The 14759-nt window shown below is 38.6% G+C and overlaps 1 long non-coding RNA gene across 3 annotated transcripts in view; it reads right to left on the bottom strand.

The window, feature by feature from the left end:
* LOC122466826 overlaps nucleotides 1-14759 on the bottom strand; it is a 185472-nt gene that overhangs the window by 88341 nt on the left and 82372 nt on the right. The window contains exon 2 of one of the 3 annotated variants that reach the window (XR_006292694.1): nucleotides 4324-4432. The exons of the other annotated variants lie outside the window; for them this stretch is intronic. This is a non-coding gene — a long non-coding RNA (uncharacterized LOC122466826). The remainder of the gene's footprint in view (nucleotides 1-4323; nucleotides 4433-14759) is intronic. 3 annotated transcript variants of the gene reach the window in all.

Genomic DNA, 14759 nt, shown 5'->3' with positions numbered 1-14759 from the left:
CTTCCCTGGAAATCCATGAATGCTATTTAACAATGTGGGAGGAGAAGAATATGGAAATAAGCTGGAGGAACCAAGGGCATGAGAAAGGGATCATGCAAGAACATAGTATGTTTTTTTGTTTTGTTTAATTGTGAGTGACCACGTGCTCTCGAGTTCTTAGATAATATACATGCATGGATTTTCAAAGATGCCTAAAGGAGTGACGTGCCTAACTACAATTGCATTTTTAACTCCCTTAGATTCCTTCAAGAATCCAGACTAGGCCTACATTTCTGTTTATGCAGAACAGGTTGCAGGATAAGTGCCTTCATGGGTAATACAGTGCAAAATTGTAAGACGTTGGTCTCATTTCACTGGGAGGTAAAGACCTAATCTTAAAAATCATATTAGGCTACCCTAATATGAACTATAGGCCAATACTTTATGGTGTCCAGTGTAGTTAAACTCCCCTATCATATTAGTACTGCGTCGCTAAGATGTATAACGTGTTTCAGGTCATACAAGTTTTTGCCAGTGTACAATTTTTACAAAATTTTGAATTTGTTTTCAGTTTAAAAGAGCAAATAAAGTAAATACAATTTAAGCAGGATCAGGCATAATTTTGTTTTAATACAGCTCAAAAGTAAATTCTCATACTCAGTTAAGAATCCGGTCTCCCCTTGCTGTATATAAACAATTTACTCTTAGTGTAAGTTAATTGCTTTCAGTAATTTTCACCTTTAATTTCCTTAGCTATCCTTGCATAACCATTCATCCGTTTTCTCTAAGGCAAGCCCACAACAGCCTCTTTCAGCAGCAAGCTCATTCATTATGTTTAGACCTTTCCCCAGCATGCTTTTCTTCTTTCAGCTGGCCCTTTAATATATTAAACAGCAACAGTCAGCTATGGTCAAATGGTAACCATCTTGGAAGTAAGTGATGGTTGTGTAGATTGTATCTCCTCTCACTGTGTACTACATGGAACAGTATTTTGGTCCTCTTTGCCATGGTTTTTCCTTTCTAGTCTCAGTGCACATTTTCAGTGACCTTTAAGTCATGCTTTTAATCTTTTAAATGTAGTTTAGCTGAATGGTATTTGAAGGTTGTGTAACTTGTCTGATGCCATAAAATTTCTTTGCCAAGTACGGAAGTAAGGCGACAGGCATCAATCGTAGTTCCCTCTGACATTTATCTCCCCATACTGTAAAAAAGATGATGAAAAAAGATTTACAGGCGTGTTAGAATACACGCTTTGGTCCCAATCCTGCAAAGGCTTATGCACGTTTAAAGATTATGTATTCTGAGTAGTTACATTGAAGTCAAGGAAAACACAGTGTAAAAATTAAACACAGATGTTAAGTCTTTGCAGAGTCAAGGCCATAGTCAGCACCTTTATGCCACATCACAGATTTATGGGCCTGCTAGATTTGACAACTCACATGGAGTAACACTCCCTTGTTACACATTTAGTGCCACTGAAGTAAAAGGGCGCCCAAAGTGACCACCACATGTTAACATTGAATAGCAATATAAAGAAAAATATCACTGGGCTTAAAATCAAGACAGCCAAAAAAGAAAAAATTACCCTAGGCCAAAATTTTCACACTTGGGAGCCGATAGTTTGATTGACATGGAGTAGGTCACAACTGTAAAACCGTTGGCCCTTCTCTCTAATTTTGCACTTCAATTTGTGAAGCATACAGACACCACCTATAGATTTTATGCTCTTCCATCTTTTTTCAAGGCATTGCACTTATTTGGTAGAAGTTTGTAATCAAGCAGGCTATCCAGAGACATTATCATCATCAGTCATAATTAAGGATAAGATTACGTCACTGAGGTCACAGGTTCTGTGACTTTCAGAGACTGCCATGACATTTTCCACTTCAGCCCCAGGGTGGGAGGCCCACAGAGCTGTCAACCCCCTCCCTGCAATGGGGCTCAGGTTCTCTTTCCCATGCTTGGGCTTCAGTCAGCAACTCCCCCCACCCCCCATTATTTGTAGTAAAAGTCACTGACAGGTCACAGGCTTCCATTAATTTTTGTTTGTTGCCCAGAACATGTCCATGACTTTCTAAAAATAACCACGACAAAAATCTTAACCTTAATCATAAAACAATGCAAGAATCAAGTTTCAGAAAGACAGAATCAGCTTCAATGTTTCACTCCAGCATTGCACTGAGCCTTTTTTTATGAAGATCTGAATTCAATTATTAGCATTCAGACCATGTCAAATAGAGAAAACTTGGGAAAATTTGTCTGGCAAGCAAGGTCTCTTTAGTAGGAAAGCTTTATCCAACTTTCAGTGTCTAACATTAAGAAAAGGGTTATTAAAATAAAAATCAGTGGTACACTTGGGAGTAAAAAGAATTTGGAGCTAGACTGTCATTTACTCACAATCTGTACCGGGGGAAGATATGGAGCTGCATTCTTCTAGGGGAAACACCACAGGCAATATCTCAACACTCTCCTCTCCCCAACCACTCAAGGGCGAGGGACAATCTAGCCCTAAGGTACTATAACCCGAGAAATGTAACAGATGTAAAAATGCTGAACTTCCCAGTGGACCCTAGAGATCTGCAGGCTTGGGACGGTCTGCAGTTTCCAAAATCTGTCGTCCTCCAAACCTCTCTTATTAATGGGGACAGCTGACCAAAACTCTGCAAGGTGAATCTCCCATCTCCCAAGGTTTATCTGTGGAAGATGGCAATCTAGCCTTTGTTTAAAAACAAAATCAACAGTGTCCATTTCTTTCTGTGCAGCATATAGAACTAGCATTTCCTTATCCTCAGCCTATAGCAGAGACCCCATGTCAGTTTGAAATCATAGTGTACATGTGTAAGATAAAAATTTTCACAACACAATGGAGCGGTATAGAACTAAGGTACTAAACCCGAGAAATGTAATAGATTTTAAAGCCAGAAGGCTCACATACTTGTAGAAAGCAATTATTCACACACACACTGCTCTTTCTTTTATGCCCCATAGTTTTCTCCATTTATTATTCCTTTAAATAATTTCCTCCCGATACTTGGAGCTCCATGTGCACACACATTTTCACTAACTCCTTAATCATCCAGTATGGCCGAGTGGTCATTTGGGTTTTTAAGGCCCATATAGGGCCTGAACTTGCATGTCTTCCACACGTGGAGTTCACAGACTTGATTGGGAGTTTACAGGTGGAGAGTTTAATAGGAAATAGCCCTGAGTAATACTACTTGGAACCAGTCAATTCCTTTTCCCTTTAAAATACAGATCTGTGTTACATCACCTAGTTCTTTCTTCTCTGGAAGATACAAACAGAAGGGAGCAGGTGACAGAGTAAGGTCAGGGATAGATTTTCAGCTCTGGACTGTCCCCTATCGGTCCAGGGGAGCCTGAATTTGTTGGACCCTGAGGACTTTTAACATGCCATCTGTTTAAAAGGGCGTTTTCCCTGTGGGGATATTGAGTTGAGGCTCTTTTTATCTCTAAGTTTGGGAAAGTTGGAGTCTTATGTACAATGAGCCAATCTGTAAATTGCTCTTTCAATGACTGTTTAGTAATTATTTTATGTGGACGATAGAGCTGGTTGAAAAAAAACAAAACAAAACAAAACAAAAAAAACAAAACAAAACTGTTCTCTTACCTCCATGAAAAATTTTGAATGAAAAATTCTCATTTGCAATTTTTCATTTTTTGTGGGAAATTTGAAAAATGAAAAAAAGTTTGTTAGTTCTACTCTTTTGCTTTTGTAAACCAAAAATGAAGTGAAAAAGGCAATTTGAGCTGAAAATATTAGTTTTAAATTGCAGTTTGTTTTCAAATTGTGTTTTTAATTTAGTTGAATTTCATATTCCATTTTTGTGTTTCATTTCAGATCATGATAAGCAACCAAGAAAATCAATTAAAAGCAACACTGTGTCTGGAATCTTCCCATAAAAATGGAAAAAATTAATTGTAAATGACATTGTCTCAGGAAGAGTTTCATTTTCCATGAATTTTTTTTTTTTCAGGAAATGTTTTTAATTTGAAAATTTTTGATCAGTTCTAATGGACTAAAAATATTTTTCTCAGCATGTTTTAGAAATCCAAATAGATGATTCAAAGAAATTGATGTAGCCAAAGACATGTTACTATATAAAATAATTTCTTTCTAAGGGAAATGGGTGGCAGTCAACTCCGAAAGGCTGACTCATCACTCTTAGCAATTATACCTTCATAGTACTTCATATTTTAAAAGTGCTGTATAAACCTGATATAATCTTTATAATTTTCATATACCTGAAGGAGAGCTCTGTTTAAGCTTGAAAGCTTGTCTCCCTCACCAAACAGAATTTGGTCCAATAAAAGATACTACCTTACCCACTGTGTCTCTCTAACATTCAACAGGTAAATACTATCTTCCATATTTTACACATGGCGATGTCAAGACAGATCCTGGGTGATTTTCTTGAGGCCACAGAGAAAGTCACTGGCAAAGAAAGAATTAGAATTCAGAATTTTTTGCTCTCAGACAGTCTCAGTCAAGCAGACAACATGGCTTATAACATCCACATCCAAGTGTGCCCATAGAGGTTCAACATCACATTCCCCTCCTTATGCTCTCAGTGATTATTGCCTGATTTTTATTGTTATTTATACATAAAACTATTCTATCCCCTTTTTTGGGGGACAGGAGGATGTTGGTTCTTATTTTTGTTCTTTTACAGCTTTTCTAAAGAGCCTATGGGTTCAAACCTTCAAGGTGCTGAACACAGTAGCGCCAATCCAGCTTGGCACTTAAGCAAAGGAATATTCCCTTTTGACTTCATCCCCAGTTTAGCAGGGTACTTAAGCATGTGCCTATTTTTAAGCATGTGACCAAACCAGAGACATCAATGGACATACCTTGCTAAATTGGGCCAGAGTGCCCAGTGCCTTGCATGATTGAGCCCTAATTTCCCCCTTTCTTTTCTCTACTTCCTTTTCTTCAGCTCATTTCATTATGTGTCTCTGAGCCCTTCCTGTTCTCCCAGTTTAGCAGCTGCAGGCATTCCACTGCATTCCCTGTCTCCTCCTGATGTAGACAAGTATCCCCTCCACTGACATGTACTTAATCCAGTGGGAAAAAATAAAAAAAGAGTACTGTACTTTAAAGGTTTTTTCATCTAACTACTTAGTCAATAATTTAATTGTTACTGTGCCTGTGTTTCAAGTCAGTTGATGTCTGGGCTGCTAAGTGGTGCAAATGTTTCATGGGATTCATTTACAGAGGAATCCTCTTCACTATGATGTAGTTTCTTATCTTCCACTGATGTTCCTTTACTCATCACTAATTCATTGTATCACAAGCTACATCGACATATGCATCTTCTAGATCTGAATTTTCCACATTTCCCCTTTAAGAAGCTCTCTTATTCTGCAATCCCAGTCATAACTCTCTCAGTTGTACTGACAGTGGATTCTAAACAAACATTGGAAGGAAGATAGCTTAAATATTTGACAGTATTTGTAGTCAAGGCAGGTTATTAAGTATTCTGCATTTCAGAAAATGGCATGCAAGGCTATTCTCCAGTGAAGTACTACAAGAGAGGTTCAAAAACATTTTTTGTTATGTAAGCAAGCTTCTACTAAGGAAGAGGCTATTAATAAACTGGAGGTAAGAAAAGGGGAATATTTTTGATTGGGATAACATTTTGCATTTTCTTTTTCATTTAGCTTATGCATATTTCACATATCTGAATTTTGGTTACTTTGAAATCAAGCATATCCAAAAGGGACACAGTAATACATGTTCTACAGCAAGATGAGTGACTTCTTCCGCCCTGAAATTGCAAATGGTTATCCCAAAGCACCAAACTCTAAAACGGATTGGTTATCTAAAATTTAGCTCAGCTGCATTATTCATCATGTGGAAGAGGTTTAGTCTTATGGTGCAATAATATAGGAATTGCTGGAGGAGGAGCCAAAGAAAGAAAAGGTTGGTTTTTCATCAGAAGGACAGTCAGTTCTATGAGGAACTCTGTATATAATGTCCAGATAAGCATCAATAGGACACGAAGCTGCATGTTATTCTTAACCTTTGGATTAAGGTAGTAAAAATATCGCTGGAGGGCTCCCTCTTAGGCATTTATCATTGTTGTCATGTCCATTAAAAATAACAGCCACCTACTTCTCAGCAAAAGCAGCATTACTCTTTTCAACCTCATCTAAAGTTTTATAGTCTCTCTCTTAGCAGGCTGACTAATAGGAATTGTTTGACTCTTAGCCTGTTTTACAGTAACTTCAAATGCGTTCTTTCTCAACCCATTAAAATAGTGCCACAGTCATGAGTAATTCCTCTGGTATTTATTGTATCAACAACATCAGCCAGGATAAACTTTTGCAGTCCTATTTTGTATAACAACTGTATACTATAAATTAACCTATATGATTTCTATGAGAAGGTAGCAGTACTCAACTGGCTTTTAATACAAACTCTTACCGGCCACCTCCTAAAGCTTGCAACATCTAACTCTGATACATTACATCCTTACTTTGGAAGCACTTAGAATCACCTTTGATTCACCATATGGTCACACACCAGCTGTGACTTTCTTTTTTATCAAACATATCAGTCTGCAAAATGACCTCTAACAAGACGACAATTTTAAGAAATTGAGGTTAGTTGGACTTTACAGGCCTAACACTCCAGGTGGATAGATTCCTTTGCAGAATCAGAGTGCTGCACAAACAATTAACTTGTCCTGGGTTCATTGCAAGGACACATGGAATAAGTCACACGGTGTTGTCTAACAAGGCCACTAGCCCCACTTTTGGTGACAATGATCCAGTAAGTCCCATAGGAGCCAGCACACTTGCACATGGTTTTACAACGAAATACACATCAGAACTGGTTTTATCACAAACATTTGAGCAAGAAATTTTGGATTAAATTTGGAAGGATTCACATGATTCTATGGACTGCATTATCTGGTCTGGGTGCACTGAATACAGGTCAGGACAGAAGAAGGGGACTAAAAGAGGCATTAAGCCATTATTACACTTCCTCCCAGGGATCATGAGTCTGGCCAGGAGCTCTGTAAATGAAACAGACCCAAGGGGTTGCTCCAGCAGTCAGGGACACTTAGAGCACAAGGGAACTCTGGGGCCAAATGTTACCTTTTACCCAGGAATGCCTTCTATGCTGGGTGTCATGGATCCCCAGGACATAAGGGAAAGCTGCAGGTAGATGGTAGAGAAAGTATTGTGGCTGGTTGCACCCCAGTAGCGGTCCCAAGGATCTAGCCTTATATATTTCTGTAGTGTAGAAAATGGAACAATGCCTTCTTTCTTGCCTGTGCATAATGTAAGACTTTTGTAACTGGTCTGACAGCCTTTCCAGCATGTAAACAGTAGAATCACATTGAGATGGCACTTCCTTCTTTAATTTTGTATAGGTAGATGACAATGTCACGCAGTTCTCTAAGAATTTCTCTAAGGGCGGGATCCAAATCCCACTTAAGTCAATGGGAATCTTTCCACTGATTTCAGTGGGCTTTGGATCCAGCCCCCAGTGCATAAAAAGATTGCAGATTTGTAAGCATCTGCTGGAATATTTTACTGTCATTCTGAAGAAAATAAAGGAAAATGTGAAATTACCATTGCATACTAACGTCAACACAATCAGCTTTCAGTTATACAAGGGGAGGGTGTTAGAGACCCTGAAAACAAACCTGCAAAATTATTTGGTCTGTAAGCTTTGCAAATCCACTAGAGGTTAGATTCTTTGCTGTTCCTAGCTCCCGCGGAGTATAGCCAAGATGCAGGGCTGCCAGAGAGCCTGTATGGCTCTTAGATTCCCTGTTTGGCTCCAGCCCCATGCATGAGGAAGAGCAGTTTGGGTCCACTCTTAAAAAATAATAAATTAATTCACCAGCTGCCAATAATCCACAAGGGACTGTGACCCAACAGAGGATAACCAGAGTGTGGTGTGCTTTGGCCATGCCTCCTCCCTGCCCCTACCCATTCCTAACTTGCTCCGCCCCCTCTGCTGGAGATTGCAGGAGGGTAGAACCGGAACTGGCTCTATGCCTGCTGAGTAGCATCTGCGCTTTATGTGCAACTTGAGCAACCAAAATAATCTGGAGTGGGGCAGAAAAACTGCCATGAAGTGTGCTAGTTGTTAAACAATAAGTTGATGAGAGCATGTGAATTGTTCCCTAATGGAGCCAGTCAGAAAACTTGTTAAGATGAAGCTGATGAAAACAGGAAAAAGAAAAAAGCAAAAAAAATTTTCTGACCAGCTTTTGTTAACTTGTTTTTTTTAGAAAAAAGTTTTAGGATAAAATTTTCAGAAACAGGGGGATGGAGGCTCCAAAGTCACATGGGGCCCGATTTTTTAAAAGGTATTTTGAAAATCCCACTAGGCACCTGAAGTGGTTAAGCACCTACCTCCCCAATCAAATCATTTAAATAAATGGGATAGTTTACAGTAAAACTAAGGTTTACTGGATGGAAGTTTGGTGCCCGGTATTATACTGATCTAATAGGCATCACGGAAACTTGGTGGGACATGGTAATACCAGGGTACAAAATATACAGGAATGACAGATTAGGTCCTGCTGGTGGGGAAGTGGCCCTGTATGTAACAGAAAGCATAGGGTCATATAGTAAAAATCTTAAATGAATAAAAAACTGTACCATAGAATATCCATGGAAAGAAAAATGTTATGCTTGAATAAGAATATAGCATTAGCAATATACACTATGGACCATCTGACCAGCATGGTGAGGGTGATTGTGAAATGCTTGGGGAGACTAGAAAGGCTACAAAAACAGACAACCCCACAATTATAGGGGATTTCAACTGTCTCCATATTGACTGAATATGTGTCACCTCAGGACAGGATGTAGAGATAAAATTTGTAGACGCCATTTATGACTGCTTCTTGGAGCAGCTAGTCCTGTGACGCACAAGGGGAGAGGCCATTTTTGTTTTAGGCCAAGTGGAGCACAGGGTCTGATCCAAGAGGTGAATATAGTTTAACTGCTTAGTAATAGCGACTGTAATGTAATTAAATTTAACATCCTTGCAGAGGGAAAATACCAAAGAAACCCACTACAGTACCATTAAACTTCAAAAAGGGGAACTACATGAAAATGAGGAAGCTAGTTAAATGGAAATTGAAAGGAACAGTCACAAGAGTGAAATGCCTGCAAGCTTCATGAAAACTATATACCCAAAACTAAAAACAAAATAAAAAACAGTATTGGAGCATGAACTCTGGCAAGTCAAATGTAAAAAAGTGTAATCGGCAGGCCAAAAAAGAACTTGATGAGAAACTAGCAAAAGACACAAAAATTAACAGCATATATTTTTTAAGTACATCAGAAGCAGGAAGACAGCCAAACCATCCGTGGGACCACTGGACAATCAAGGTGCTAAAGGAGCATTCAAGGATGAATTCTTTTCATCAGTAGCTCACATTCTCTGCAATGAAGAGATGCCAATGTCTGACCCATTCTTTGTAGGTGACAAATCTGAGGAACTGTCCCACACTGATGTGTCAATAGAGGTGGTTTGGGAACAAGCTGTTAAACAGTAGTCACCAGAATAGATGGTATTACCAAGAGTTCTGAAGGAAATTAAAATATTAGATTATAGAACTACTAACTATGATACATAATATATTGCTTAAATCAGCCTCTGTACCAGGTGAGTGGAGGATAGCTAATGCGATTCCAATTTTTTGAAAAGGCAGTAGGGGCGATCCTGGCACTTATAGGCTAGTGAGCCTAACTTCAGTATCAGGCAAGATGGTTGAAACTATTGTAAAAGGACAGAATTATCAAATATGAATGAACATGCTGGGGAAAAAAGTCAACAGGGCTTTTCTAAGGGAAATCATGCTTTATCAATCTGTTAGAATTCTTTCAGGGTTTCAAGAAACAGGTGGATAAGGGTGATCCAGTTGGTATAATGTACTCAGACTTTCAGAAAACTTTTGACAAGGTCTCACACCAAAGGCTCTTAAGCAAAGTAAAACACCATGGGATAAGAGGGAAGGTCCTTTAATGGATCACTAATTGATTAAAAGATAGGAAACAAAGGGTAGGAATATATTGTCATTTTTCATAATGGAAAGTGGTAAATAACAGGGTCCCCTAAGAAACAGTACTCGTGCCCGTACACGTTAACATATTCATCAATGATCTGGAAAAAGGGGTAAACAGTAAGATGGAAAAGTTTGCAGATCATACTAAATTATTCAAGATAGTTAAATCCAAAGTGGGTAGTGAAGAGTTACAAAGAGATCTCACAAAACTGGGTGACTGGGCACTAAAATGGCAGACAAAATTCAGTGTTGATAAGTGAAAAGTAATGCATATAGGAAAATATAATCCCAAGTAAATTTAAATGATGGGGTCTAAACTAGCTGTTACCACTCAAGAAAGAGCTCTTGGAGTCATTGTGGATGACGACATCTGCTCAATGTGCAGCAGTCAAAAAAGTTAAGAGAAATGAAGTGTCAGTCTTCAGCTAAACTACCGGCCAGGTGTGTGCTCTGTCTCTTTGGAGGCAGCAAACTTAAATTATATGAGTGTTCAGTGAGACGGACTGGACATTGCAGAGACACATACCTGCACAACTTGGGCTCACTGAATGTTACCTGCAGGGCAGGATTAGACTGGCAGAGTCTCTAGGAGTTTGCTGGTGAGGCAGGGAGCTGACACCCATTCTGACATCCAGCAAAACTGACTCTTGCTGAGGCAGAGGGTGAATACAGTGGCTTATGGTTCTGGGTTGCCCTGAGGAGAGTGTCTCAGCTGTGAAGGGGTGTTCCAGGACAGACTTTTGGGCTGGGTGTATGGTCTGCTTATTATGGTATGCACTGCCACCCATGGCATCTCTGTACCCTCCTCTACTGAGACTTTAGATCTGGCAGGAGTAACCTGTGTGGGGGCTGATGGCTGGCCAGAATAAGGACATAAATTAACATAGCTTTTGCATTTGAAATTGCACTCATTCACCAGGCAAAAACCAAAGAGAGCAAGACATAGGAAGACAGTGACTGTCTTCCAAATAAATTAGAAGACATGGACCTCGCTGTTGCAGAGGAACCTAGAATAGGGTTTGCAGCTGACATTATTTCAAAATTCAAAAGAAATGTAAATAAATTGTGTTCTGAACATGTTATACAGGTAGATTTGCAATTGTTGGAATACATAAAAATTGTGAGAGCTCTTCTAATATGACGTATAGAAGGTTTGGGGCATGTACAGTGGAGACCAATTTAAAATAGTTTGAGTGTTCTCTGTATCATGATCAGTAGAACTGGAGTCAGAGGGCCCATGTTCTCTGGAGGACTTTCATCCAAAAAAAAAAAAAAAATTCTCAACCCAAGATCCACAATATTATAAAATAAGAGCATCTAATATTTAAAGAGGTCATTAAGAAAGCAACACACAAACTCTGGGAAAGTCTGGGGATGGAACCAAATTACACAGTGGGTCCCTCCTTTCACTAACAGGATAAGCCAAAATCCCATATCTGAACGCTCCCTAGACTTCAAGGAAATTGGTGTAATCATTGTGACCCATCTGTACTTTGGTCATTTCTGGAATTCCATGTGCAAGATGAATCATCATTTGTAATCACCAGACAAATCTATTCCAAAGTATTACAAACTGTGTTTATCTGAATGTATAAACAGCTAGCTCTTAGAAACGCTTAGGGTTAGTTTGATACAGTTCCAATCTAGATGCTGAGCAGATCAACAATGACATCTTATCTGCCTGAATTTCTCATTTGTAGGTGTAGCTGCTGCCCACAAATGATACCAATGAAAGCAAACAAAATTTTATGAAGTTCTAAAACATTGCACGCAGGACAGCACAGGTTTATATTGCCAGTGCATTTATGAATAATCAGCCTTCTAATGGAATAAGACTTATCTTATACATTTCAAAAACATGAATTTCTACCCGAGTCTGAACATATATTCCTCTAATTTAATATAGCAGCTATAAGTACAGAGCAATAAAAGATGATCAGGCCTCAGAATTTTCACACAGTTCAGAACAGAGCTGTCTGTTAAGCCCGTCAGGAATGGAAAGAAGACCACCAGATTCTTGTGAATTTCTAAATTCCTTTTAAATACCAATATATAATGCAGAAATATATATTGTAGCTTCAGTTTTATTATTCCATGGGATAATAGACATTCATGCCAGCATTTAAATACAATTTTAGAGAGCAATTTACATCCTAAAATGTCTTGGCATTAGCATTTAAATGCAAACTCTTGACATTTTGAGTGTCACGGTATAGTATGAACTGCCCTCTCAACAAAAAAAAAAAAAAAGAAAAAGGAAAAAAAAGGAAGTAAATTGTCTGTTCTGGGGAGGAAACTGTTAAATTAGTGTGAATACAACTACAGTATGATCTATAGTACAGCAGAACCTCAGAGTTACGAACACCAGAGGCATGAACTGACCCGTCAACCACACACCTCATTTGCAAAAAGAAAAGGAGTACTGGTGGCACCTTAGAGACTAACCAATTTATCTGAGCTCACGAAAGCTTATGCTCAAATAAATTGGTTAGTCTCTAAGGTGCCACTAGTGCTCCTTTTCTTTTTGCGAATACAGACTAACATGGCTGTTACTCTGAAACCTATGTTAAATATGTGCAACTGTTATGGAATAAGCCAGACTCTTATTTACCCCTCGCACAAGCCTATTAAAACCAGTGGCTTTGCAATCCAGTCAGGCCAGGATTTGCCAAGCATTTTCACAGGAAAGGAATAGAAAGCAGAATTCGGAAGGTGTTTCAAACTTGCTAGAAATTTTTAAATGTTTGTGCTTGTAGCTTTTGTAAATCTTTGTGCATGAAACATACTTTGCCTCATCTTAAACAACTGCTGCTAAGTGGTAAGAGCTCATGCTTCCTGATTGTAGGTAAATTTTAATCTAGTTTAGCCTGAAATTTTTGTATATGTATTTTGTTCCCATTTCAGCTTAATCTTTTGAAAGTGTTACTGCAACAAGAGCTCAGAATGTCACATATAGTCAGTATCCCCATTTTGATGAGCAAATTGTGCAGTGATGTCAATTGCATTCTCCCGCTTTGAAACTAAGAACATTATTTCTGTCTAATCCTCTATTTTATAACCAAATCCTTTTGAGGAGCCTTAAAATTCAGAGCAAAGAGGAACATCATTTTATACTTTCAGATGGGTTTTCAAATGGGGACACAAACTGAGAATATCTTTTATTCCCAAGTAGTGGATGGAGACAGATACTGTAGCCATAGCCAATTAATAACAGAATACACTTGCCATAGCTCCACAGCTTGCTGCATATGAAGCATTATTCGAAACTGACTGCTATATGTGGATTATATACTTAGATCTATACATATGACAAATATATATGGGATGAACTCCTGGCTCCCAATTTGCTGCTGCAATGACATTAAAACTGATATGATATGCCATTGTTTCCTTGTACTCCCCAGTCTGTATTAATCTGTTGTCTCTTGTCTTATACTGAGATAGTAAACTGTTTGGGGTAGGCACCATCTTTTTGGTCTGTGTTTCCACAGCATGCAGGACAATGGGGCCCTGGTCCATGACGGATAAGACAGTTTTAATTATAGACCCTGTTTTTACTAGCTCACAGTTTATGCAAAATGTGCAGACAAAACTACTGTTCTTATGCTCTCCTCAACTCAGGAACTTCTCTGGGCCAAAATTCCCAAAGACACAGGGCACTGCCTAATAGCACGACTTCCTTCCATTGCACCTGGCAAGCAGACCTGGCCAGTGCTGGAAGGTAGTACATGCTGCACCCTCTGAGACACGGGGGGAGGGGTGTAATGGCTAGGCACTCTCACAGGCTCCTAGTTCTGACTATATTGATTAGCATTTGCTAGTGTGTTCACTGCATAGTTTCCAGTGCCAATAATAGGCAATGTTGGATCACTGCCACTAGGTGGGACATTACAGTACATTGGTTAGAGGCTTCTCCAAGCACCAGCAAGATTTCTTTGTTTTAAAATCTCATCCAAGACATTTTAATTTCTACTAAGAATATCCAGGATAAATGTTCATAACCTAATGACTTTTTAGAAATACATTTTTAATTTTCGGCGAACACCACAGTTATTGGGTAAAATTCTAACTTCTTTGTCGTCAAAATTCAGTGTTAATTACAATTTAGAAAAAAAAAAAACCCACACAGTTCATGATGTATGGCAAGCTAGAGCTTGGAAACACTAAACAGAAGTCATTAAGTTATCTCTAGATGTTGGTTTGTTGGGTGATTGTTCCACAGCGAAACGTGTTCTAAAGAAAAGGTGAGGACTCATAAAAATAGTTATAATTGCAGGGTTTCCTAAATCTGCTTTATATAAGACATGTTGTATAATGAAATTATTATGCATGGATGGAAGGTTTCAATTAAGTATTTCAAGTAAGGTCAGAGAGTTGTCTGCCACAGCTACACCAGAGACTGAACTCACTCAGAAAATAAAAAGGAGTTTTGTTAGCCCTAGGATTTCTAAACAAAGAACTAGGCAATACAGACATTTTAAGGGAAAGAAATTCTAAGTCTTCAAGAAAACAGCCTGTTTCTAGATGAGAAACCCCACAGCACCAAAATGAAGGTTATGTTCACAATCTAGATCTGAACTGGTTTGTCTAACATAGGAACTGTTTTGAACCTTAGTCCTTTCTCTAAACCAAAGCTATGCCTGGCTTATGGGTCAGGATAGGTTTAGTTATGCACTTCATAAATAAAAAATAAAAATGTACTTTCAGGTTGGATGGTTTTAT

This window comes from Chelonia mydas, chromosome 8, assembly GCF_015237465.2.
Source record: "Chelonia mydas isolate rCheMyd1 chromosome 8, rCheMyd1.pri.v2, whole genome shotgun sequence".
Taxonomy (NCBI): domain Eukaryota; kingdom Metazoa; phylum Chordata; order Testudines; family Cheloniidae; genus Chelonia; species Chelonia mydas.
The sequence above is the reverse complement of the archived record's forward strand: the minus strand, read 5'-3'. Positions and strand labels throughout refer to the sequence as shown.